This window comes from Cornus florida, unplaced genomic scaffold (genome assembly GCF_030987335.1).
Source record: "Cornus florida cultivar Cherokee Brave unplaced genomic scaffold, ASM3098733v1 CherokeeBrave_3.0.0_Hap2_Chr05, whole genome shotgun sequence".
Taxonomy (NCBI): domain Eukaryota; kingdom Viridiplantae; phylum Streptophyta; class Magnoliopsida; order Cornales; family Cornaceae; genus Cornus; species Cornus florida.
Window position 1 is genome coordinate 31,940,841 of NW_026775575.1, and position 25,760 is coordinate 31,966,600.

Below are 25,760 nucleotides of genomic sequence, written 5' to 3' on the forward strand. Positions count from 1 at the left end.
CCGGAAAGAAAGTGTAGTATTTTGGTGTTTGAACCTACCTCAGAATACAGATTAACCTTTGTGTGTTGGGTGGTTGGAATCAAACCATCATCATCGGTGGGTTGTTGAGTGCAACGCATCGGTGGTGGCCGCAGCTATTGAAATTGACAAAGGAAAAGGGCCAACTATTCTTCTGTCAAAAAATACGTGAGACTCATTGTTAATTGCAGAGGGCTTATTCCTACTACAATCATGGTTCGTCGTACGTGATTAGTATCGGTCAGTTTACACTAACTTTGTCTTAGTCCATTACACTGTCACCGCAACCGATATCGCGACCGTGACCGATATCGCGACCGTGACCGATACTATGAACCATGACTACAATGAAAGGATAAGATGATTTTAGAGAGAGTGCAATAAAGAGACAATTCTTGAACTGAAATCCAATGGAATTGGAGTTACTGTTATAGATAGGAAATTTCAAAGCCTCCAGTGCTGGTCTTCATCAACGCGATTGTCTAAATCAAAGCCTACATTAGTATTGTTCTTCATGGAATCAACGCCAATCACAGCCTATGATAGTGTTGGTCTTCATTCTTCAAGTTTAATTTTATGTTGCTCATACATATAATCTAAATATATTTCAATTTCAATTTTTTAATGCATCGATTTAATACTTTCAAACGCTACATTTTAAAACTTTTCTTGAAGAAGTATGTGATGAATAGATTTGCTGGTCTATAAAGGCTAATGTCCTATGGGTTCAATTAATTCAAATCCTTATTTTGAATTTTTACCAAATTTTCTCACCTCTTGTTTAGTGTTACGCAATTAAAATTGTTCATTTGAGCTTAAGTTGGAATTATATAATTTTTTATTTTTTAGTTTGGTAAGTATCAATCTATTGTATCTTTAACAGGAAGAATTCGGAGCTGTTCCAATATTTGTATTTAGTGAGTTGGTTGATAAACAAAAGATTATATCACACCCTGTCTACACCGAGAAATTATTGAATAGCCCGGGGTACATACCCGGGGCATACCAATCCTTGGATGTGGTGGTGGGCCCCACCACATTCATAATCCAATGGCCCTCACTACCCCGGTACCATACCCCCGGGTATTCAATAACTGCTTGTCTACACCACCCTCCATTCGCATAGCAGTTTGTATAAATTTTAATATCCTCCAATTTTTCAAAATTTTAAATATACAAATATATGTGCTGGTAAATAAAACAGAAATAAAAATTATATAGGTAGATAAAATAAAAAAATGTAAATAAAACAGAAATAAAAATTGTATAGGTAGATAAAATAAAAAAATGTAGATATGATAAGAATATTATTAATGTGAATACATAAAACTCTCATTGAGATCCCTCAAATGCAGAAGCAGAAGTATAATGAATTACAGAAGTGCTTAAAACTATATTTTGGTTGACAATGTATGTGTTACGTTCAGTTCATTTCATTTGATCTGCTTTTGTTTTCATATTTATTGTGTGTTTAAATCTGTAGTATACGGAAAAGATGTGACTTTCAAAGATATATGCACTTCTAAGCACAAGTTTATAATGTGAAAAGTTGGCTGGCCCTAGGGATGGCAATTTGGCCCGCCAAGCGGTTACTTGCCTCATCCCGTCCCATTTTTGACAATTTTAGGAGACCGTTTTGTTTATTTAGGCGGGAATAGTTTGATATAATAAAAACCCGCGCGGGTTTGATACGGGGGCGGGGGGAGGTCGCCCTGCCCTGTTTAGATAACAAATTACTTAAGTACTTTTATTTCATTAATATATATATTTCCCATTATATATTAAGTACCCTATATAACAATATTAAAATAACAAATAAATTTCATTAAAAAGAAAGTTGCAATGGTGAAGAATTAAAGATGAGGATATAAAAATCGAACAAATCTATTTTAACAATAAATAAATTGTGGTCTTAAACGGGGCGGGGCGGGTACTCGCGAGAATAAAAATGTTAAACGGTTACGGGGATGGGGTGAAAAGTTCCTCCATTTTTGCGATTTTGGGTGGGGACGGGGGTGAGATTTTTAAACAGTTGTGGGGGCGGGGAGGGTACATTCGCCTAAACCCACCCCCGTTGCCATCCCTAGTTGGCCCACTTCGATAACATATTTGCCTAACTAGCTCATGTATTTAGTAATTTGGAAAACTATATATATATATATATATATATAAACATAAATATATACACGGTCTAAAAAATTTCTTAGTAACAACAAAACTTTTCTAAAGAGTGAGCTGCACTTGGGAGTGGTAAAATGGGTCATGACCCACCAATCCGTTCTTATCTACCATTTTAAAATAAATATAAGTGAACTATTTTAAAATATGAGTCAAAATGGGTTACTCATAGTTAATCCATTTATAAAGGGTTAAATAGATTAAATATGGATCACTCATTTTGACCCATATTTCACTCATATTATATAAGAGACCTAGTTTCAAAACCTTTATTTGACTCAAATTTACCTCTTCTTTTTTAAAATTCTCTCACACTATCCCAAAGTCTCTCTCTCTCTCACACACTCTCTCTAAGATTCTCTTTGCATGATGGACTTCTCGTATATATAATACTACGGCTCGAAAAAAAAACTATGTTTACATTTGTATTTAAAAGTAGGACGACCTGATTTATTCATTTAATTATTTTTTCTAGAATATTTCATATAATATATATATATACATAATATTTTACTTTCATGCATGTCTAGTCACAAAATAAAATAACATAAATTTAAAGAATTTTCAAAATAAATTAAGAGGATTTACAATTATCTATATATATTTCAAAGTATAATTATCAAAATACAATTATCAAAATACAATTATTCATCTAAAAAAAAAGGACTATAATAATGAAATTATTCAAAATTATTTTTTTTTTTCTTTCTAAAATAGGTTGGTGGGTCATCCCAACCCATTTTTACCCAATTCATATTTAATCCGTTACAGGTGAATTAAATATGAGTCATAACTCATATTCAATCCGTCCATATTTAATCTTGTCCAAATTTGACCCGTTAATTTACCACCCTTAATTTGTGAGCAAACTTTGAAATCCAACTCTCAAAAAGAGCCCTCCATTGATTTTCAAAGTCTTATCTAATTTCGGAAGGTAGACTTGTCAAAGTATTTTTATAATCAATAGTCAGTCAGTCATTCAGTCCTCTTTATTACTGAAATTCAAGTACATTACTCAAATGGGTTTTGGGTTGAAATATATGAGCCGGACTTAACTAGAATGAAGCTTGGGTTGAGGTATCAACAAGTCGAATTTAACTTGAATTGAAATTTTAATTTTTTTTATTTTATGTATACATATAAATATAGTAATTTGAAATATTATAGATATATATATAAAATTATTATCACCTTTTTCTTTTCAAATTTCTTTTTGCTTAAATCCTAATTTATTGTATATTAGGATTTTGGAGAATTATTTTTCTAATAATTTTTTAAATTCAATTAAAGTTTATAGAATTTGCTATCTTAGGCATAATCTAATTTGAAACTAACTGGAGATCGCATGATTCTCTAACTTGAGCTTAACCAGAAAATAAAATTTTGAATGTGAACTTCTCTATGTATAGTTTAAGGTCATTTATTTGCAAATACCGGACTGTGGTGATAAATGATAGGGCTCGGACTAGCTCTTCCTAAATCGGGTCCAGTTCAATCTGAACTTGGGTAGCATTGCACATAATGCGGGTTGACCCTTCAACCCACCCAACTCGCTCGAGTTGTACCTCCATATATGGTTAAAAATGTAAAGGGTGTTCTATGGAATTACGTATCCAATTTGTTGTCTGCAGCCTTGGATTCGTGGACAGGTTCAACCCAACTGCTTCAAAGTTGGAACATCCTAGGGATCTATAGAATTTTAGTCCATCCAACTTCCCTCCAAGTACACGTGCCTATCAACTTTTAGTAGAATCTAGAAAGGCAAGCTAACGTATTTTCAGCAACCAAAAAGCAGGCATACCTGTTTTTTTGCATTCTCCTTCTTCTTTTCTATTTTTACGTGTCTAATTGTTGTTGGCCAGGATGCTCTTGAGACCATCTAAAAGTTTTTCCAAGAACTATCATGAGTCTCGGGACTCGTTTTATCGGCCATTTGTTAGGTTGAGTAGTTTCGGCTACTCAATTATTTTTTCTATAAAAATGATCATAAAACAGTATGGGTAATGATATTTAGGCTTATTTATCTGACACAATAGTTAGTTACTACCAAATAATTTCTCCATCACAGGTTTTAAAATTTGTCGTACCTAATGCATCTGAATGTTTGACTTAGTATTACCATCAGATATCTGAAAGCGAATCGTACTACATAACTACCCTTTTTTATTTTATTTTTTTAAATGGTACTACAGAACTACTTCAATGCATCTAAATGTTACAAGTCGGCAGTTTATTGGAACTTACTATTCACTTTGAAAATTATTTTCCAAACAAGCTAATGCATTTAATGCATTTCTTTTTTTTTTTTTTTTTTTTCTCAAAAAAAAAATTATTATGATTATTTTCCAAACAACCTAATGCATTTAATGCATTTCTTTTCTTCCTTTTTTTTTTTTTTTTTTTTTAATCATAATAATTTTTTTTTTTTCAAAAAAAAAATTATTATGATTTAGTAGACATTGTACACCCAAAAGAAATTGTGGTGATTTAATGATATTATAAAAAGACATTATCGTAAAATGTTATACACAAACCAATTTTGGTAGGAAAATTGTAACGATTCGAACCCGATGGTCCGAATCACTAACCAGGTCTTTACTCGAACCCGATGTCGTATAAGGGCACTATGGTAAGTTCTAAGGTTGATACATAACGTACGTGCCATCCTAAGACTTATACAAAATAAATGAGATCACAAACATAAAAGATGATAAAACAGTCTACTAACCCATTCAAACCTATGGAGGAACGTCGTTCGTCACTTTCTTCCCGTGACCTGAAAAATGTTAAAATGATAGGGTGAGCATAAAGTTTAGTATGAAGCGCCTAAGACATACCTCTTACGACCCCGTGAATCCATAGACAATGAATAGGATACGAGAGAACGGGATCATATCTCGTGGAAAATAAGCAAAACAACGATAATATCAACAGATACATACACAAGTCATCCAATCACCAAGTGTGCAATGTATGTCAATGAAATGCTATGCCATGCAATGTCGCTCCCCATTTCTGAAACACTACTGTTTCACCTTCCAAACCGTTAGTATAATCCGACCCAAGGCACCTCCAAGACGTCACGAAAGGAGGATTGGTTAACCATCCACGACCACAAGGCACCTCTAAGGTGTCATATCCGGTCTAGTTAGCTCAACCACGCTAGGGTCTCTCCCTAATCCCCTCTAGACTACACTAACACCATGGACCACTAGGCACCTTCTAGGCGTCCGATTTTCACAAACACTTTTCAAAAACTTTTTTCAAAAATAATTTCATTTGTTTTTTAAAACAAATTTTTTCCTTTAATTTCCGAAAGGCAATGCATGAATTATGCAATTTCTTCAATGCCATGACAATATAGAAATTTCATACATATCATCCACATCATTTAAGCATGTTTAAAACATGAATTTCCACACAATATCGCATTCTCATATTTTTAAATCATGACATTTTACATATTTTCAATTCACAAATCTAACAATTAAATTCTACACATTCCCTCAACGTCATATTCACATTTTGAGAAGAAATTCTAAACATTTATTTTCACAACTAATAATCTCAAATTTACATAGCAATTGACAAACATTTTACATACAACTTGTTATTATTGAGCATGCTTATCATCACAACAAATTAATTAAGTTCATAAGCTCAATTAACACACCACATCAGTTATCATCATAAACACAACTAAATGCAATCACCATATTCAAAATAACTAAAACTAAGCATGCTTATAACCAACTTTAGAAAGGAAAATTCACAAAGAATAAAAGAAATTGTGAATTAGAACACCCCTAACTCAAATGAGAGAAAAAAAACCCCAATTTATGCCTAATTTTTGAAATTCCTAAGGGTGGCCAAATGGTGCTTGACTCCGACCAAATTTAAGGTCTCAACAAGCTCTCCGACTTGCTGCAAATGACACCAACAAACTTTCAATGGTTGGAGAGAAATCAAAGTTTGAAGCTTTGTAGAAAAAGAACAGAAAAAAGAAAAGAAAAGAGGGAGAGAGGAACCCACGATTCTGGAGAAGAAAAACGAATGAGAAGGTGATATGTGGTGATACAAATGGCCTTAGTGCCATGTGGGACCTATGCACTAAATATAAATCTTTTAACTTAAATTTTCCACCACAAAACTTATATGTGTAAACTAACTATGTTACATCTACATTTAAACATTTAAACAATTAATTTATGCACAAAAATAATTATGCATGAAATGCTATGGACCCGAGACGCCACTCGTACACAATAATTCGGGTAGCAGGTTCCACCCGGGACTTCCCGGCCTGAAAAACGAAAAAATGTCGAAATGACAACCATTGCATTTCCAAGATTCTTGAACTCAATGGAATGCCCCAACCAACTCTTAGACACAACCGGCACACCTCACAGTGTCCGGTACATAAAATGAGAAAAGACAAAAATACCCTCGAAAAAATTAAAAAATTCTAAAAAAATGAAAAAATGGCAAAAAACAGAAACATCACAATCTACCCTCCTTAAAAGATTTCGTCCTTGAAATCTACCTTCCTTAAAGATAGAGGCTCACAGCCACACACCATCCCGAGAAAACCTCATAAAACTACAAGACCATGAACTCACCAACATTATTGCCTTTAACACTGGATGTCACCAAGCAATCACACACCACTACCACTAAATCCCAATGTGGGTACTCATCTCTCACCTCATCGAACACAAGACCAATTAGACCTTGCGCCTGACTCAAAATGGACATCGGCTTACTCTACACAGCCACAGAAGGCTCCAAAGCTCGAGAAAAGAATAGTCACTAGACCACCGAACATGACAACATTCAATCTCAACTCCTCCCTAAAAAGACACACAAAACCCCAGACAAAGGACCCCATCCATCTCACAATAAAGCTCAACTTTAATCTACACATCTCTGTTAGACCAAACACTCACTACCTAACATTTAACTACACCATTACATACCCGTACAATGACTACCAACCACATCAAGCGGCAATCACTAAACTTATCATCCTCAAGATGACTAAATAATGAATCTTCCAACGATTAAATAATCATGAATCACCAAAATAGTAAAACAAATTATTCTGTACCTAGGTCACAAATCATCAAAACAAAATCTTCAATAATTAATGATCGAATCACAAACCATATACCAAACACTTGATACAACCTAACACACTTTGTCACCCAAAACAAATCATCCGAATCCGCACTGTCACACCGACACAATGTGCAATACCGTGTTCTCATTATCCCTGATAAATTGAAATAATCATTAACCTTTGATCCGACATCGTGCTAAGAGGGACTATTCAAGAGAAATGGTTGGCCAGGCCATTCTTATCATCGATCCGATCTCAATATAGATGTCGTTCCTATCCTCAGGTCCAAACCTCAAACACACTCTCACACAGTCCACAAGACAACCATGAGATTCACTTACTATCAATCCATCGTTCTACGTAACCACAACGGCTAAATAGTCACATACTTACTCTAAAAATCACAATCATGCTTTAATTATATAACCCTAACAAGCTAGTAATAACACAACACCAAACGTCACAATTATCAACCAGCGTAAAAACTCTCTAATGATCTCATGGCACCCATACTAGGTAGATGACTCCATAACATCATTCAGTTCAATTCTTATTTCTTCAAAACACACAATACGACCATCTTATGCCTGAAACCTCAAAACCAAAATTAGTTATTCCCATTATTCCTCAACAGAATCCCACATTCACTTTTTTTAATCACGTAGTTCTAAGGCGACATCGACATTTGTCCTCAACATACTGCTCGAATCAAACGCCTATAAAACATCCGAGTACATGACCCACATCACATCACCTAACCATCCTCAAGCTTATAATTTATGACACACTCCTAGCCATCACCGAAAGCACCAGACACCGGAAACACAATCCCTATTCGGCAACTCGTGCCGTCAAAACCACCCTCAAAACAAGCACTACTAAATATCGATGACTTTATCTCCTTCCGTGGGAGTAAGTCGACCAAATCAACCAAACCTTTACCAATGAACTCAACAACATAACAAATCACATATAGGTCCGTCCACCCACGGACGTGCACAACTCCTAAATGGAAAACAAGACTCACGACAAATGACGTCCTTGCCAGGACTAGAACAAATGAAAAGGGTAACAAACCCTGCTCTTATAAGAGACTGATGACTCACACCTGAATGCACCCGACACCTTGTCACATGCTATACACCAACCATCCAACCATGGACACCCAATCTCACCTGAGATGAACTAAACACCTTACACACAAAGAGAAGAACCAAATGGATACCGGTACGGAACTACGAACTCAATTCTAGGCGACCTCGCCACTAACGGACCGTCATACACTATTAACATAGAAACCTCGCATACGATACTGATGAGTGCTTAAATGTGACGCATTTTAGCACCTAAGTTAGGGTATTTTAGTCCATTCATCTATCTTACTTCCATGTCTTAGATACTTATTTGTGTTTTTGTCTATTTCAGGTTAATAAAGTTCAAACAGGCTAACAAGAGCCATTTAACTCAATTTTGGAACTAAGGAGCGAAGTTAGAAAGAAGTCAAGAAAAATGCACCAGGGGAACTTCGATCGATTGAAGGGAAGTCCTGATCGATCGAAGAGGTCTTCAATCGATCAAAATTGTGACGACCCTGGATTTTTCAACCCAGTGTGTCCTGTGATGACCCGAACTAGATCCAGAATGCGGAAGCAAAAAATGAAACAATAGTCTCTAGAGATACAACACGTCTCTAAGACACCAATGTGACCCTCAACGAGGTCACAGAACACAAAAGAAACAAATGCGGAAGCGGCGTTTAAAAAATGGACAAGAATGAACATAGATAGATCGTTTGCGAATCACTCTTTCTCTAAACGCGTATCACATTTAGATGTGGCTTTTCGATCCAAGCCAGCAATGATCCCTCCTAGATGCTTAACACATGCAAGTCAAAGAATGTCCTTCTCTAGATCGAAGTCCTAAAAGCATCCCTCCCATCCAAGTAAGCTTTTTTGGCTCCAACTAAGCCAGCTTTCCACTCATCTACACTTGGTACAAATCCAAGGTTCCTTCCTAGGCTTAATCTCAAGCCTACACTTGTCAACCATCTAAGCCAACAAGTGCACCAATCCTAGGCCAACAAATGGGTGAATTTCCACCCTCCAAATGTCGAGAGATCATACTTCTAAGTCACTCCACCCCAAAGCCAACAAGTGGCACCATGAGAATGTGACACTTGTCACATTTTCCAAAAATTACAAAAAGGTCATTTTTCTAAAATATCTTCCAAATTAAATTACAAAATGGTCCATAAGAAGAAAAATAATTACTTTATTTAATTACACTAAAACCCCACAAGTTAAGAATAATTACAATAAAGTATGCATCCATACCCTTTACAAGAAAAGTAAACACTAAGCATGCTTTTCTAAGAAAGTAAAAATACACATGGCATGGAACTTAAATATCGTGGATGCATGCAAAATTAGAATCAAATCCGAACACAAAAAGTGAGGTTGTGCAAGGAAAAATGATAAACGAGAAAAAGACGAAAAGTGAATAGTGTCTGGAAAAATAAAAAACGTGGAAATGACACAATCCTCAAAGGAAGTTGTCAATCCAAGGAAAAGAGTATCGGAAACCATTCCCGAGCACTCAAGATGACACTAAGTGACGAGAAACCGAACACAGAAAAGAAAAGATAACTGAAAAAAATATACATCTGTAAAAATCTGAGAAAAAGGAAAGGAAGAAAAAGACCGGGTCATTATAACCTTCCCACCTTAAAGGGATTTCGTCCCCGAAATCCAACCCTAACGAAACAAAAGGCAAAACCAGGATAACTACGGAGTACATCTCTGAGTATCCCACACAACATGCTACGAAAGCAATCCCAAAACTGGAAGAGAACGTACAAGCCAATATCATTCGCACCCACGTGCTCATGACAGGACAACCTCTCAAAAGAAAAGTGACCATACGGCCACACCACAAGTCGAAACTCACACACAGAACCCAAGGTCAAACAAAAGAATGAAAGACCACAACCGTAAGCATCCCTCCTGACGAACCATCATACGGACCCAAAAACAACCACCAAAAGAACTCCAAGATATCCATGAATCAAATCAAGGTACTAAACAAAGACGACGTGGCAGTACAAATAGCGACCAGAACTCGCCCATAACGTACTCAAATGTGTGGTAGCAATGACAGTGTCTAGTGCCCGCCCACACTTACTCATCAGTAAGGTAGCATCGACGGCAGCTAGCACTCGCCCACAACACACAACCTGTACAGTAGCATGACAGTATACGGCACCAATTCATTACCTGCCCCACACTAGGTCTATCCATGAAACCTCTCGATACAAATGACATCAAAGTAAAAAATGATCATTACCAAAACCACTACGGAGATCTACATTTTGTGAGAGTTGAGATATGGTCCAAAGATGTCCGGCTGGACCATCCTGGCCAATCCTAAAACTCTGACAACAATGCCATAGGTAACGCTACGCTTAAGGCCTTAAATCCTCAATGCAACAAAATCAACAATTCCAACGTCTCAAAGCACTACTATCAACAACACCAATCACGAATCCAAAGCCTGACAAGTAAAATAATGTCTCCAAAATCCCAGATATCATCCTAAAATAGATAAATTATAAGACTACTCGCCGTAATCAAACATTGGATCAAAACCCCTATCACGGATAACTAGATCCTCGAAATATAAGTCCACCAAGTGGCACACACATTAAATCCTGACAACTATGATCACAAAACGAATCTCTCGCAACCGTTCTTGGCATCACCAAGCTAAATCAAAATTTCTCAATTTCGATCCATAAACCATCATTAGAACAATAATTCCACAAAACTATGCCTAGCTATAACTAGGACGAGAAAACTCCACAAACAAGTCATATCCAACAATGATCCTTCAAAACTCTTCCTAAGAGTTAATCACATCAAGGTCTCCAAAACTGAAACAAGTCTCCAAAAGACGTTCTCAAAAGAGCATCGAGCTCACCTCATGAATCAAACAAATCCTCAATGATATGGACAAAAGTCTCCAAAAAAATGATCTTACACCAATCCACTCACTCTGAGCACCACAACCCGTTAACAACCACGGTAAAAACTCCCCAAGGGAAGACACGAAAGAAAAGGAACCACCAGTCCCAAGAAATACAACACCATGACTCTGTCTCCAAAGAAAAGACAACACGGTCGAAGACCTCACCCCCTACATGAAAGTAAGTCGACCAAAATCAACTAAATGCTCACCAAGGACTCAAGACAACAATGGTGATCCTCACGGACCGACCAAACCCCAAAATCGTGCACAAGACGACGAAGAGAAGAGACTCACTCCTTGTGAAGTTCCAGACACGAACTAAGAAAAAGAGAAGAATTCCTCTACAAGGAATTTCATAACGAAACCATTGTAGAAATCGGCACACAAACAACGTGCGACCGAAGGAAATAAAAGGGAAACCAAATATGGGAGTCATGCATATGATAAGGAATGCAACTACTAAATAAATAAACCTACTCACATAGATAAAATTAAGGTTACATGCAGCACGTCTCCACGTAAGCACAAAATTATGTCACTAAAGTACAGTAACAACATAGCATCTCTAAGCATATAAATAAGGCATGTTAATGCCACATAACAAGAAAGCAATGTGGACACACTTCCACCTACTCATGCATCACAATATCATAACTACTAACATGGTAGTAAACGAAACTGCAGAAGGTAAAAATGATGCAATAATAAACCCTATGGACATCGTGTCCTAGAATGTCTAGGTAAAAGGAAGGACCAGTTCTAGCCATAAACTATCTCCAAAAACCAATGTGACAACAACCTATCTCAAAATAAACGTGAGCCCTTACCACAATGGTAAGACTCAAACAATCCATCTCTGAATCTAGTGGTGACACTAACAGTGCAATGCTCTCTCTACCCAAAACATCAATCAATCAACTTGATCCCAAAAGCGTCATCACGTAAGGAGAACTCAAAGAAAATGACAACTATAGCCATACCAACAACAACTAAAACAATCACTATGACTGATCTCCAAAACAACCATCATCATCATCGATTAAAAGGACAACGCCTATCAAAACAAAACCAACATTGATTCCATCTGAACTGCACTTATAGCTAGCCAGTACGATAGCATGACAGTGTTATGTACCTGCCCACAAAAATCGCAATCCCAGAGGAATCATCTCGAATAATCAAGGATCCTAAGAGGTCCATAACCTCATCATGGCCCAAAACTAACAAATCCAACACCACGGCAATGCCAAATGACTCACCTCACGAGAGCCTAACCAAAAGGTGACTCACCACCTACCTCAAAACCAATGCTAGGTCGACAACAACGTACACTACCACGAAACTGCGACTATAATCACTATCAACTTCAACTCGTGCCTCAATGACCAATCCCGTGTTATGTCAAATATGCAACACAGTTATACATATACAAATCTAATCTAGCATACATCATATGTCATGCTCTTTACAAAAGAATTAAATCATGCTAAACAAATGACATGTTGCATATAGCACATAGGCATATAAACATGTTATCAAACTAAAACATGTTATCATGAAGCATATAAGCACATAGAGCATGGCAACATAAGCATGATATGCACCTAAAACCCGTCGTCCAAGGTATTCAAACCTAGGAGCTCTGATACCACCGGTGACGACCATGGATTTTTTAACCTAGTGTGTTATGTGATGACCCGAACTAGATCCAGAATGCAGAAGCAAAAGATGAAATAATGGTCTCTAAAGATACAATATGTCTCCAAGACACCAATGTGATCCTCAACGAGGTCACGAAACCCAAAGAAAACAAATGTGGAAGCGGCGTTTAAAAAATGGACAAGAATGAACCTACACTTGTCACAAATCCAAGGTTCCTTCCTAGGCTTAATCTCAAGCCTACACTTGTCAACCATCTAAGCCAACAAGTGCACCAATCCTAGGCCAACAAGTGGGTGAATCTCCACCCTCCAAATGTCAAGAGATCATACTTCCAAGTCACTCCACCCCAAAGCCAACAAGTGGCACCATGAGAATGTGACATTTGTTACATTTTTCAAAAATTACAAAAAGGTCCTTTTCTAAAATATCTTCCAAATAAAATTACAAAATGGTCCCTAAGATGAAAAATAATTACTTTATTTAATTACACTAAAACTGTAATGACCCAGATTTTCACGGATATTTTTTTTCCGTTGTCTTTCCTTTCTGAGTTCAGTTCCTCTTCGCTTAGTATCGTCTCAAGTGCTTTGGAGTGATTTCTGAGACTCTTTTTTGTGGATTGATAACTTCCTTTGAGGACCGAGTCGTTTCCATATTTTTCGTTTTTCGATACTATTCACTTTTCGTCCTTTCCCTATTTCGTCATTTTCCCTATTTTGTCTTTTCCCCGTTTGACACTTTGTTGGCATAACCACACTTCTTGTGTTCAAAGTTGGTTTTTGACTTCATGTATCTCCATCTTGAGTGGTTTCCATGAAATACATATCTTTACTTTTGCAAGAAAGTACTCTGGTTGCTCCCGGTGTCCATAGGGGCATGGATGTAAAGTTCTTTGAAATTATTTTCTTTTCTTGGGGTGTTTTTCGTAAATATCTTTTGAAGATATTTTATTTCAGGGGTTTTTAAGAAAATATTTTTAGAAGATATGTTCATTCTGGGCCATTAGTGCAGTTTTCACTTTTTGGAAGAGCCATTGTGAAATTAATGAAAGTTATTGCTAAATGCCTTATTTTAAGCCTGGATCCTCATACGGGATTTATTTTCACTTTTCATCGAGTCATGTACTCTTAGAAATTCCTTCTGGTCATTGTTTTCCAATTTCAGGGTTTTTGGCCCTAGTTAGCGCCAAACTTGTTTGGGGCATAACTTTCTACTCGGGACTCAGTTTTTGACACCGTTTCTTCTGTTATTCATATTTTCTCATTTTGAATCTTTTTTGTTCATAGAGTTTTTTCATTTGAGCACGTCTGCTCAAATTTCACTTTTTCAGACCCGGCGGGGCCCGTTCGGGGCACTTTTTGAGATTTCTATAAAAGGGGGGTGAGATATTTTATTTTTTCATCTTCCCCACTCTCTTGCATGACCTGAAGCTTCCATGGCAGCCCAAGGGAGGCTGCCACCTTCTCTCTCCTCTTTTGAGCTTCATTCCTTCGTCAAAACATAGAAAGGCCTTTGCGTTTAGTGTTCATGTTGACTACGCGCTTCTTTCACCCTTATTAAAACCCATTTCTGACCATTCTTTGAGTTTGGGTTTGAAGTCAAGTTGTGATTTTGATGGGGCTTCCTTGGGGGTTATGTGCACGGTGTAGTCCCCGACAAAACCTAGAAGTTTCGTCGGATTCGGAGCGGTTTCCATTTGGTGGCTTTTGAGATTTTCATCTCAAATTGAGGTAGGGGATGTTCTAGGCTTTTATGTGTGTTGTATTGAGTGTTTAGCATGATTATACAACTTAATTGCATGCCTTGTATCAATTCTAGAAAATTAGTATTAATTATTTCTTTGTATGAAATTTAATTCACAAGGATGTGTATAACTTAGAATGAAATTGTGGCATGCTAGAAAATCATGTTTTAATATGTTTGTTAACATATATTAAATTGGGATTAATTGAATAAGAATTGCACTTTTTATTTAATATTTATCTTTGGTGAAAGATTAAATCCGATGGCCATACTTTTCATGAAATGAACTTGTAATATGCTTTTAAATTAAGTCTTAGCATGTTTGTTAACATACTTTAATTTGAGAGTATTTGGACAAGTATGAAAATCTAGAGATTTTAAATTAAATGATTAATTAAAATCTATTTAATGATTCCCTTGGCCCAATTAAGTTTTTTACTTGATAATCATGATGACTAGGACTTGTGCACTAGTATATATTAAATTGGGACCATTTGAAGTTGCTTTGAAATTTAGAAGTTTAATTATCATGATATAATTAAATTCTACCTTGTTGTGCCATTGGCCTAATTGAGATTTTAGTGAATGTATATATATACTATGCTATATTATATAATATGCATTGATTAGGGGCCATTTGATTGAGATTTGAAAGCTAAGGAATTTAATTAGTTTATTTGATTAAATTTCGTTTCTATTGCTTTAATGATTAAATCTTGAAATTGGCATTGATAGTATGTTTGAAGCATGATTTTAGACTTGTAATAGATTTATAAATTATGTTTTTAATATTGGATTATATTGTTATAGCGTGTAGCGAATCACACACTGAAGATTCGACATGTGATGTTATTATAGCACGTAATGAATTACGCTCTGAAGATTCGACATTGTCATCCTATAGTTGTTGTGGATTTAGAGCATGTGTTATGTGGTTACAACCTACTTGTGCATGAAGGTAGTTTCGTGTACTGTTTAATACGTATATAAGTTGTTAACTTATTTATTTTGGAGTTGCTTGGGACATTGTTTAGCTGCGATGGCTAGGGTTTGGCTTTAGTACGGGGATAAGAGTCCTCTAAGTCAAAAGTTCGCGCATTGGGTAGGCTGCCTGGGGGTTAGTAGCTCCAAATTAGCCCTATAAAGTTCGCGCGTTGGGTAGGCTGCCTGGGGGTTAGTAGCTCTAAATTAGCCCTATAAAGTTCGCGCGTTGGGTAGGCTGCCTGGGGGTTAGTAGCTCCAAATTTGCCTTGTCTCGGCGAAAATCCGAACTGTGATGTCCAAGTCTTCCACTATTTGATTTCGCATTCAATTCTAAGTTGACAACCAATGTTTAATTGTGACTTTTGAATTTGGTAATTGGCGATTTGATGTTGTTAAGTACATCCATACTAAATTGATATATTTAGTTGATTTCACACTTTTAGATTGCTAGTTGATAACCTAGAGAATCTATGTCTTAATGTGTGGTATTAGATATTCTAATTATGCTAAATTGTTACATTTAGTTGATGTTGCATTTTAGACTTCAAGTTGAAAACCTTAAGAACCACTATGTTGTTGCTTTGTGTAAGCATGCTCCTATGTTGTTGCTTTATATAAGCATGACCCTATGTTGTTAAAATTGCATGAATGAGGTAATTGATGTTAGAAATGATCTTAGGTAGCTAGGATGCTCCCTGAGTCTCACCTTGATATAGACGTTAGGTGGAATGAACCACAATAATTAAATCATGCAACTTGTAAAACTTTAGGTCGATGCATGCTCATTTCCTACGAGTAGCTTTATGTTACTCACCCCTACGATATTGGGGTATATTTCAGGTACAGGATACAAGATTGGAGATTGCAATTGCTTGGGTGATTTGCTGAGTTGAGCTTCTTTAGAAGCATTCTTGTTCACATGCAAGTGTTAGCATGTTCATGATTTGTCTATGAAATGTAATTTTTCTAACTTGGAGGTTTGACATGACAAATGTTGTAAATGTATTGTAATGAGGCCATAGGCCATTGTAGCATATCTATTTTATCATATTACATACATTTGCATGCTCACTTTGGCAAACAATACCTTCCTTGATGAAACAAAAACTCTAAGTAGCATTTTTAAGGAGTTTTACCCTATTCTGTTCCAGGGGTATTTTGGGTATTTCACAATGTGTTTTTTTCATTTTTCCTCATGATTCACATAGAAAACTCAATTTTGAGGGGGCTTTCTTCTTTGTGTTTTTCCAGAAAAAATCATCTTGGCCCTCAAAAATCAATATTTTTCTGAAAAATCCTTACTGCCAGATTTTGCAAATTTTTAGTACAAATGTAGTTGGTACTATTCATCGACTTTTTTTTGAAAATCATCACGATCGATCTGAAACTTCCAGAGGTCTTGTGGGTGCATTTTAAGATTGCATTTTCAATTTAGGCAATTTAAAAACCTCCCGAAGCCCTATTTCCAAAACTTGGGCAGTAGCTCGGATTAGTTTTTTTCCTCTTGACCTGATTTTCTTGGGGGCATTCTGGGCATTTTACAATGCATTTTTTTTGTTTCCATTCGCATTTGGGGTAGGAAACTTGAGTTTAGGGGGGGTTTCTTTTTTGAGTTTTTCCAAAAAAGTCCGTTTAGATGCTCGTTTTTACTCTCAGTTGCAGCAATGGTGGGTTGTCCCCGTCGGACCGCCACGACATCATTTTTGTTTTTGACCTTTCTCCCCTGTCCGGACTCCAAATTGAGTAAACTTTTTTTTGAACTTGACTAATTTGTCATTGTCTTTCCAGCGGTGTGCTCAATAGTACTTGAATCCACTTTTTTGCAAAATGACCATTTTGCCTCTAGGTTCTTTTTGTCCGTTTTTGAAACGACACTTCTGCATTTGTTTCCTTTGGGTTCCGTGACCTCATTGAGGGTCACATTAGTGTCTTAGAGACGCATTGTATCTTTAGAGACCATTGTTTCACCTTTTGCTTCCGCATTTCAGATCCATTATCGGGTCATCTTTTGGTTATCACTGACGCACTGGGTTTACAAAACTTGGGCCGTCACAAAAACCCATAAGTTAAGAATAATTACAATAAATGTAATACCCCCTAATTTCGGAACACGGGTTGATCAAATTCGCACACAAAATTATGGGATATCAAAACAATTAAAGTATTTAAACAGACACAGAATACAAAGATGAACAATAAAGAATAAATAAACCGTTAAAGAAATCTAATTAATAGTAAATCCATTAATAACTTTCAAATGGTTACAACTGGGGAATCCCGTAACTCAAGGACCCCTTAACCAAAAGTTACTCTTTAGAATTCCAACAAAATAAATACTAATATCAACTGAAACAATAATAATATCCCACTGTTAAATAAACAGAAGGAATGGATAAGTCTTCCAGCTGCGGATCCTCAACCTTGAGACTTGACCTTCTAACAACCTGAAATATAAATCGCGGGTTAAACCCTACGAGCAAGTTCACTCTACCAGGCCTCTAAAAACCAATAAATAGATCATCTCTGATCAAAAGCAAACCTAATAAAGTTTTAATCTTGATATACCATGATATATATATATATATATATATATATATATATATATATATATATATATAACTAATTATATACAGTATAACAATAACATCTATAGCCAGGTGCATTAACTCCAAAACCATTATCAATGATTAAATAATAATTATATCTAGTCCAATCCACAATTTCTTTTTAAAGAACCTCCCCTAACCTTAATTCCATCCTACACGGCAATTTAATAATTTAAATAATAAAATATAATTAAAAGAATATTATATTTAATTCCAAAACCAATAATGATTTTAAGTATTTAAATCTCATAGTCAATATCTAGGCTTTGACAAATCATCCATGTCACCCCCAGTATTATTTTATTAATATGTATAAAATAATACATTAACCTGTAAGTACTAGACTATTCTAATTGAAGAATATCTAATCATAATCCACCTTATACATATAATAATCATAGATGATATATTTTAATCATCAAATATATAGCCATATAATTATACCTTGGCAAATCAACCATGCCATTATAAATATATCTATTTATATATTAGCAATTCAATTATGCCTCCTGGAAGTATATTTATTTATACCTTGGCAATTCAATCACGCCTCTTTAAGTATATATTTTATACATTGGCAAATCAACCATGCCTCCACAAGTATATTTATTTACAAATTTGGCAAATCAATCATACCATTATAAATATATTTATTTATACATTGGCAACTCAACCATGCCTCCTTTAAGTATATATATTTATACTTTTAAATTAACAATTCAACCATGCCTTCTGTGTATGTATTTCATTCATACAAATACTTCGGCAAAATACTTACGCCTATGGCAACTCATCCATGCCTACAATTTAACCATGTACCGATTTTAAACTTAACGATGATCTATATCTCACATAGACATCCCATGCATATCATACGCATAATATTAATTTAATAACCAACCTAATATGATTTAATCAACCGTAACATTATACCAAATAAAAATAATAATCTTACATGATACATATACATACATATATATTATATAATATACATATGTAACACCATCCATAACAATATTTGATTATTTAAATCACATACATACATATATATCAATAAATATATATATATATACAGATCCCTCCATACTTACCCTTAATAATTAAACCATATATACACATATATCAATATATATATATATATATATATATATATATATATATATATATATATATATATATATATGTACTTCCTTCTGTAATAAATTATTAATTAATTATATTATGCCAATAAATTCTACTAAATATAGTAGTAACATTCCCCAACTCTCAAAGCCCTAGTAATCTCTCTTATAGTGTTCGCTTTCAACCCTAATGAGTTTAAAGTCAATTTTGGGACATCACTGGACCCCATTGGAACTTTCCGGGACCCCACACGCCTCTCTACGCGCCACCACACGCCACCACACGTGCCTAAACACACTACACGCGCATCCACGTGCCACCACAAGCTGGCAGGTATCTTCACGCACCTCCACGTGCGGTACACGCACCCCCACACGCCTGTTCTTCATTCTGGATGACGTGGCTGCTTCTGGTTGGCTAGAAATCTGGGCTTTGGTGAGCTGCGTCACATTGGATTATTTGTACGTTGACTGGACCAAGTCAACAGTCCAGATGTACACACACATAGAGCTCCATGTGCCGCGATGCACCGAATCTCTTCTTTGTTGATGAGATCGATCCAAGGGCCTAGATTAATGGTGCATTGAATCTCCATGTATCTCTACCACACTGGATTATTTCAATTATATCAAACTAATTGAATGGCCTAGATTTGCGGTTGTACTAACTTTCTATGTACGTGACCACACCGGATAACACCCCAGTTGATGCGCCATTAGTAGTTACGTAACAGTGCATAAAAAATATATATATAAAATTTTAAAATAAATTCCAGAATAATCCGAAAAAATACAAAACACATTCTAAAATAATTCTAAAAAAAATCTAGAAAAATTCCAGAATATTCCAGATAAATTCTAGAAAATAAAGAAACCCTAATAAGCCCTCTTGGATCATAGATTCACCTATAGATTGATTTTAAAATATATATACAACACCTCTATTTATTAATTAAATCTAATAATCCAAAAATCAAATATAATAGTTTATACTTTTAATTAATCCAATCCAACAATGATTTTTAAATAAATAAATTTAATCTTAACATTAATACTCAAGGTGATAAACTTATGGGTTCTAAGAGGAGAGCTAGAAAAGAACTTGCCTGAAGGTTTCGAAACGAAACCGACGCTTTAAGCCTTCCAATCCAAACGTCCTCCTTCTCAGATCCGGTTTCCTCCTTGTCAGCCCTTCTTCTTCCTTTCTCTCTGCCTCTCTTATTTTTCTAACGTGTAACTTTTAATCTTAAAACCTTATGTGTATATTTATACACATTAAAACCTAAATCCTATTCCTAGTAGGACTACCAAATAAAATAATACTTTTTAAATAATATAATATATATACTATATTTAGTAGCATTTATTGGCGTAATATAATTAATTAATAATTTATTACGGAAGGAAGTATATATATATATATATATTGATATATGTGTATATATGGTTTAATTGTTAAGGGTAAGTATGGAGGGATCTGTATATATATATATATATATTTATTGATATATATGTATGTATGTGATTTAAATAATCAAATATTGTTATGGATGGTGTTACATATGTATATTATACAATATATATGTATGTATATGTATCATGTAAGATTATTATTTTTATTTGGTATAATGTTACGGTTGATTAAATCATATTAGGTTGGTTATTAAATTAATATTATGCGTATGATATGCATGGGATGTCTATATGAGATTTAGATCATGGTTAAGTTTAAAATCGGTACATGGTTAAATTGTAGGCATAGATGAGTTGCCATAGGCATAAGTATTTTGCCGAAGTATTTGTATGAATGAAATACATACACAGAAGGCATGGTTGAATTGTTAATTTAAAAGTATAAATATATATACTTAAAGGAGGCATGGTTGAGTTGCCAATGTATAAATAAATATATTTATAATGGTATGATTGATTTGCCAAATTTGTAAATAAATATACTTGTGGAGGCATGGTTGATTTGCCAATGTATAAAATATATACTTAAAGAGGCATGATTGAATTGCCAAGGTATAAATAAATATACTTCCAGGAGGCATGATTGAATTGCTAATATATAAATAGATATATTTATAATGGCATGGTTGATTTGCCAAGGTATAATTATATGGCTATATATTTGATGATTAAAATATATCATCTATGATTATTATATGTATAAGGTGGATTATGATTAGATATTCTTAAATTAGAATAGTCTAGTACTTACAGGTTAATGTATTATTTTATACATATTAATAAAATAATACTGGGGGTGACATGGATGATTTGTCAAAGCCTAGATATTGACCGTGAGATTTAAATACTTAAAAATTATTATTGGTTTTGGAATTAAATATAATATTCTTTTAATTATATTTTATTATTTAAATTATTAAATTGCCGTGTAGGATGGAATTAAGGTTAGGGGAGGTTCTTTAAAAAGAAATTGTAGATTGGACTAGATATAATTATTATTTAATCATTGATAATGGATTTGGAGTTAATGCACCTGGCTATAGATGTTATTGTTATACTGTATATAATTAGTTATATATATATATATATGTATATCATGGTATATCAAGGTTAAAACTTTATTAGGTTTGCTTTTGATCATAGATAATCTATTTATTGGTTTTCAGAGGCTTGGTAGAGTGAACTTGCTCGTAGGGTTTAACCCGCGATTTATTTTTCAGGTTGTTAGAAGGTCAAGTCTCAAGGTTGAGGATCCGCAGCTGGAAGACTTATCCATTCCTTCTGTTTATTTAAAAGTAGGATATTATTATTGTTTCAGTTGATATTAGTATTTATTTTCTGGAATTTATCTGGAATATTCTGGAATTTTTCTAGATTTTTTTTAAAGAATTATTTTAGAATGTGTTTTGTATTTTTCTGGAATATTCTGGAATTTATTTTAATTTTTTTATATATATTTTTTATGCACTGTTACGTAACTACTAATGGCGCATCAACTGGGGTGTTATCCGGTGTGGTCACGTACATAGAAAGGTAGTACAACCGCAGATCTAGGCTATACAATTAGTTTGATATAATAGAAATAATCCAGTGTGGTAGAGATACATGGAGATTCAATGCACCATTAATCTAGGCCCTTGGATCGATCTCATCAACAAAGAAGAGATCCAGTGCATTGCGGCGCATGGAGCTCTATGTGTGTGTGAATCTGGACTGTTGACTTGGTTGAGTCAACGTACAAATAATCCAGTGTGACGCAGCTCACCAAAGCTCAGATTTCTAGCCAACCAGAAGTAGCCACGTCATCCAGAATGAAGAACAGGTGCGTGGTGGCGTGTGTAACGCGCGTGGAGGCGCGTGAAGATACTTGCCAGCTTGTGGTGGGGCGTGGATGCGCGTGTAGTGTGTCTAGGCACGTGTGGTGGCGCGTGGGGGCGCGTGAAGAGGCTTGTGGGGTCCCGGAAAGTTCCAATGGGGTCCAGTGATGTCCCAGAATTGACTTTAAACTCATTAGGGTTGAAAGCGAACACTCTAAGAGAGATTACTAGGGCTTTGAGAGTTGGGGAGTGTTACTACTATATTTAGTAGCATTTATTGGCGTAATATAATTAATTAATAATTTATTACGAAAGGAAGTATATATATATATATATATATATATATATATATATATATATATATGAATGTATGTGATTTAAATAATCAAATATTGTTATGGATGGTGTTACATATGTATATTATACAATATATATATGTATGTATATGTATCATGTAAGATTATTATTTTTATTTGGTATAATGTTACAGTTGATTAAATCATATTAGGTTGGTTATTAAATTAATATTATGCGTATGATATGCATAGGATGTCTATGTGAGATTTAGATCATCGTTAAGTTTAAAATCGGTACATGGTTAAATTATAGGCATGGATAAGTTGCCATAGGCGTAAGTATTTTGCCGAAGTATTTGTATGAATGAAATACATATACAGAAGGCATAGTTGAATTGTTAATTTAAAAGTATAAATATATATACTTAAAGGAGGCATGGTTGAGTTGCCAATGTATAAATAAATATATTTATAATAGTATGGCTGATTTGCCAAATTTGTAAATAAATATACTTGTGGAGGCATGGTTGATTTGCGAATGTATAAAATATATACTTAAGGAGGCATGGTTGAATTACCAAGGTATAAATAAATATAATTCCAAGAGGCATGATTGAATTGCTAATATATAAATAGATATATTTATAATGGCATGATTGATTTGCCAAGGTATAATTATATGGCTATATGTTTGATGATTAAAATATATCATCTATGATTATTATATGTATATGATGGATTATGATTAGATATTCTTAAATTAGAATAGTCTAGTACTTACAGGTTAATGTATTATTTTATACATATTAATAAAATAATACTGGGGGTGACATGGATGATTTGTCAAAGCCTAGATATTGACTGTGAGATTTAAATACTTAAAATCATTATTGGTTTTGGAATTAAATATAATATTCTTTTAATTATATTTTATTATTTAAATTATTAAATTGCCGTGTGGGATGGAATTAAGGTTAGGGGAGGTTCTTTAAAAAGAAATTATGGATTGGACTAGATATAATTATTATTTAATCATTGATAATGGTTTTGGAGTTAATGCACCTGACTATATATGTTATTGTTATACTGTATATAATTAGTTATATATATATATTTGTATATCATGGTATATCAAGGTTAAAACTTTATTAGGTTTGCTTTTGATCAGAGATGATCTATTTATTGGTTTTCAGAGGCTTGGTAGAGTGAACTTGCTCGTAGGGTTTAACCCGCGATTTATTTTCAGGTTGTTAGAAGGTTAAGTCTCAAGGTTGAGGATCCGCAGCTGGAAGACTTATCCATTCCTTCTGTTTATTTAAAAGTAGGATATTATTATTGTTTCAGTTGATATTAGTATTTATTTGGTTGGAATTCTAAATAGTAACTTTTGGTTAAGGGGTCCTTGAGTTATGGGATTCCCGAGTTTTAACCATTTGGAAGTTATTAATGGATTTACTATTAATTAGATTTCTTTAGTGGTTTATTTATTCTTTATTGTTCATCTTCTGTGCTTGTTTAAATACTTTAATTGTTTTGATATCCCTTAATTTTGTGCGCGGATTTGATCAACCCGTGTTCCGAAATTCGTGGGTATTACAATAAAGTATACATCCATACCCTTTACAAGAAAAGTAAACACTAAGCATGCTTTTCTAAGAAAGTAAAAATACACATGGCATAGAACTTAAATATCGTGGATGCATGCAAAATTAGAATCAAATCCAAACACAAAAAATGAGGTTGTGCAAGGATAAATGAGAAAAAGACGAAAAGTGAATAGTGTTTGGAAAAATAAAAAATGTGAAAATGACACAATCCTCAAAGGAAGTTGTCAATCTAAGGCAAAGAGTATCAGAAACCATTTCCGAGCACTTAATGAGAAACCGAACATAGAAAAGAAAAGACAACGGAAAAAAAAAAATATTCGTAAAAATTCGAGAAAAAGGAAAGGAAGAAAAAGACCGGGTCATTACAGAAATGAGGTGGTGCCAGCTCAGCATATTGGATAAAGCCTGGAAGATATTTTCGAGCTACGTCAGCTTCGATCGATCGAAGTTAAGTGTTTGATCGATCGAACATCTTCGTTCAATCGAAATGCCTGCTGGCAGTGAGCTGTCTAATTCCCGAGCGCACCGATTTCTACCTAACTTGTGTAGCTGCGAATTTCCTCCAATCAAAGGCTATAATTTTGACTTGGTCCTGACTCAAAGGAGTATGTAATTAATTTATTGAACATTATTGTATGATCCATCATAGATAGATATTAGAAAATAGAAAAAAAAAATAATTTTCCTCTCTAGAACTAGGGTTTTGGGAAGAAAGTAAGGATGAAGATGATGATGCCAACCTCCAAGTTAGCCCTTGAGGGTTCCATATCCACTACAATGAGTGGTTAAATCCTTTTCTTGGGGCTAGAGATAGACCATAGACTTGCTTCTCAAACCTAACTTTTGTGTATTTTTGGGAATTTTAATTGTAATGGATGTTTTGACTATGGATAAATATAGATCTTATGATTTCTACTTGATTTGTATGGATTAATACTTTTAATTGATCATTTGGTTATAGTCATATGTCATGTATGTTAGAATTGATTTTCATGTTTTTATCTCTAGATTTAGTGAAATTGATGCATGTCTATGTGTATTGATGATGTTAATGTAATGATGGTCAAGGCATGGTGCTTAATGGAACACTCTTGTGATTTATTTGATGGTTCA